This window comes from Pararge aegeria, chromosome 26 (assembly GCF_905163445.1).
Source record: "Pararge aegeria chromosome 26, ilParAegt1.1, whole genome shotgun sequence".
NCBI lineage: Eukaryota > Metazoa > Arthropoda > Insecta > Lepidoptera > Nymphalidae > Pararge > Pararge aegeria.
Genome location: NC_053205.1, coordinates 4,334,189 through 4,338,410, shown reverse-complemented (window position 1 = coordinate 4,338,410; position 4,222 = coordinate 4,334,189). Strand labels below are relative to the sequence as shown.

Genomic DNA, 4,222 nt, shown 5'->3' with positions numbered 1-4,222 from the left:
TCGAAACCGTTCGATAGACTGTCTGTTATAAAAAATGTTATATTTAAACGGCTTATATCTTATCAGCGATTTCAAAATTCAGTGTAGAGGTGTGATAGCGTTGTACATAATGATAATCTGATAAGAGTGCGATATTTGTGCGTTATAACATATTTATATAGGTTGGCGTTCGCCAGACTGTGTTGGTCAAATGGATATTGATGAAATTGTTAGTAATTTTTAATCTTATACCAATATACGTGCGAATGAAAACCGAAATAATATTTCAGATGCTTGAGAGGTACAAGAATCACTTTACTGAGACTCATCTGTAAAACCGTTTGTTTGTTTACTTAAACGCGATGATCTCAGAAACTACTGATCCGATTTGAATAACTCTTTCATTTGATAGTTCATTTATCGAGGACCCCTGTAAAAATTTTAAATCAAAGAAGCATATTTATTGTTATATATAAACGAATTCAAAACATTCCAAGTGTTTACTTATGGCAGCCCTATTGAAGATAAAAGACTGACACGTGCATAGTACCTACGCTACGCGACGCGTACCTAATAAAGTGACATGATTTTCGTTTTGCGTGATGTTAAGGCTATATCGGATTTATTTCAGTAAAAACTATTTACTCAAAAACGTAAAGGTTTTCGATTTCACGGTTTATGCTTATGACGATTTTCTTTTGTTATTGTGTAATGGATAGAAAAAGGGGGAAAGGGGGATAATGAAGAGGGGAACTTCTCTCATTGTGGGAGGAGAACCGTGTCTTGTAGTGAGTGAGTGATGATGGTAATGATGAACGATGATAACCTATTTGTTTGCGTCGGCTTCCTTCTGGGCCATGCCCATTGCCACTTCAGCTTCGCGACTCGTTGAGCTATGTCGGTAACTCTAGTTCTTCTACGGATCTCTTCATATCTGATTTGATCACGTAGAGATACTCCAAACATAGCTCTTTTCATCGCTCGCTGAGTGACTCTGAGCCTTCTTATGAGATCCGTATGGTGTACAATAAAAGTGAATTAATTCATGCATTCATAAAGCGGATTATCTGCTTATTTTGGTGGTCGGGTAATAAACAGGTATCGATTGCAAGGGGCGATTATATGCGATTGCGTGTCGCCATAAAGAAGGGGAGAAATTATAAAAAAAGTAGGTCAGCATGGGACATTATTGCATGGGACATAATTTCATACAATCTGGCTGCATTTTACTGGGAATATAAATTAATATTTAGTGATATCAGTACCTAATGTTTTTTAACTTAATTTTATATATATGATAACGTTTATGCCCGTTTTCAATTATCGGAATCGAATGCCTAGTGACCGAAAAACGATTCACGAACGCTTCTTCTTTCCATGGGCTTGTCTCCGTACTTGGTCGGCCGGAACTTTCCGTTGTACGTGGTGCGGCTCCCCGCTGGGTCACTCCAGCCAGCTGAGCTCACTCCAGAAGCTTAGCAGGCCGCCCAGGTCGCCAAGTGCTTCAGGGAGTGATGCTGGGAAGCCAAGGTATACTGCGCGTTGTACTGCTACTCCTCTACATTGGAGAAGTACGTGAGTCGGTGTTTCATCTGCCTCCATGCATACCCTGTTATAATGCTTACTACCGTCCTTAGTTTGAACTTCACGAACGCTTATTAATGAGCTGAGTTTCTTGCCGGCTTCTTCTCGGTATAATCTGCTTTGCGAACCGGTGGTAGAGTCACTGAAAACAAACATACTTGACGTTTCAATATTGCTTATATTAGGCCTTCTTGAAATAAATTAATTTAGGATTTTGAATGTGATGTATAACGACGTTAGGCGCCGTCTAAAGGTACGATTCGGCAGAACGTTAAGTTTAGGGGACTCTTAAACTGACACTTGACAGCAGTGGCGTGCACTTCATACATGCACAAAAGCGGTGCGTACCCTAAAATTGATTATATATATATAACTCTTGCATGAGGAGGATCTTTGCCATTTATGCACTTTTCCTACTGTTTGCATACCCTGGTAAGAAAATCAGTGCACGCTACTGCTTGTCAGATGCAAAAAAATATAAATTAGGTTTTTTTTTTAATGACCTTATCCATACGAAAAATGAAAAATTATAAATAAATAAATAAAATAAATAAATATACTACGACAATACACACATCGCCACCTAGCCCCAAAGTAAGCATAGCTTGTGTTATGGGTACTAAGATGACTGATGAAAAATTATATTAATAATATACATAAATACTTATAATATATCGATAAACATCCAGACACTGAAAAACATTCATGTTCATCACACAAACATTGTCCAGTTGTGGGAATCGAACCCACGGCCTTGGCTGAGAAAGCAGGGTCGCTGCCCACTGCGCCAACCGGCCGTCATGATGATATAAACACAGAATACCACATCTGTGACAAGATCCATAGACATATGTTCAAGGATGCATAAGTGTATTGTAAAAGGAATATACCTATAAAAATATTAAATCAAAAGTAGCATGTTTATTTTATCATACAAACGAATTCAAAACATTACACATTACAAGTGTGTATTTATGACAACCCTATTGAAGATAAAAGATATAATAGTACCTAAGTTACGCGACTCTTTCCTAATAACGTGACAGGAGTCCGGAGTCATTATTTAATTTTGCATATTTTCGGTTTCACAGATAATTCTTATAGACAGTAAATAATGTACATACCTCTAAAATCTGTGAAGTATTATTTCGGTTTTCATTTACACGTTGTATAGCCTAAAGCCTTTCTCGATAAATGTGCTAGAAGTTTTGAAATCGGACTAGAAGTTCCTGTCGTCATCGCGTTCAAGTAAACAAACGAACTCTTCACCTTAATATAATAGTATAACATTTGTGTGGAAAAATAAAATAAATGAATTCAAGAAACAAAGGATTTTCATTTAAATAATATAAAGACATCCCAAAGTTGTTAGGTGTTGTTTTTTTTTCTATTACCAGAGTTTTTAGTATCAGCCTGGTCCCTGGAGTTAGTAAAATTGGCGGTGTCCAACAGTGGCGTGCATTTTCATAGATGCACAAAAGCACTGCCTACCGTAAAATTGATATATAACTCATATAGAAGTTGGATTTTTGGCGGCCTAACATAGGTTTGAAAAATTCAAAATTCATGAATTTAAAGTAGGCCAAGTTTATAAGCACTTTTGAAGCGACAAGTCTGTTTGTAGTGACTCTACCACCGGTTCGGATTCGCCGTCGCTCGGATTGAATACAATGAAGTAATAAAAAAATTTAAAATAAAACTCTTTTGTGTGTTTATTTATGCACGTAATACCTTTCTTATAAGTTATATACTATTTACGTGAATGAAAAATGATATACTTCTTTTGCGTTAATCAGAAATTAAATTTATTTTCGCATTCAAGTAAATTTGAATAGAGTTAATCATTAAATGAAATTTAAAAAAAACTATAAGGGATTACAAAATACAACTACAACTATAAAAATGCAAACGATGTACATATACTAAAATTAGAGTGTCTGTTTGTAATATTGAAATAACCGTTTTTTCACTACATGTACATGAATATATATATACGGTACGTACCGTACGGTATATCTTACACATAAATAATATTTCTTACAATTTTTGTCTGTCTGTCTGTATGTTCCGGCTAATATCTGAAATGGCTGGACCGATTTTGACGGGACTTTTATTGGCATGTAGCTGATGTAATCAGGAGTAACTTAGGCTACGTTTATTTCAGAAAAAATCTCGTATATCATCGTGAGATTAAAAAAGTTAAGGACACCTAAACTTCCTTGGAAAATTTCTATTATAAACTACACCTGATTTTTTTATAAGAATACATAACTTACAAACCTGACTTGAAAACAAAAACAAACGCGGACGAAGTCGTATACATAAAATAAACTATTCAACAGGTCAACATAAATTCACTTATATACTAACACTAGCTGACCCCAGCGCCATCTGTCGGGCGGATTTGTGAATCTAAACCATACAGGGTGCCACCCAAACGTATACCGAAAAACTCATGCAAATCGGTCCAGCCGTCTAGGAGGAGTTCAGTGACATACACACGCACACAAGAAATATATATATAAAGATTAGTAACATAGATAGAGTCCAAAAATTGTTTAGCTTAAAAAATTAAATTAAAAAGAAATTCCGATACCGGGAATCGAACCCGAGCCTCCTGGGTGAGAGCCAGGTATCCTAGCCACTAGACCATATCGGA

General features: G+C 36.1%; 1 non-coding gene across 1 annotated transcript; it reads right to left on the bottom strand.

The window, feature by feature from the left end:
• Positions 1-4,150: 4,150 nt before the first annotated feature.
• Positions 4,151-4,222, bottom strand: Trnae-cuc. Its single transcript has one exon. It is a non-coding gene; the product is annotated as a tRNA-Glu (tRNA).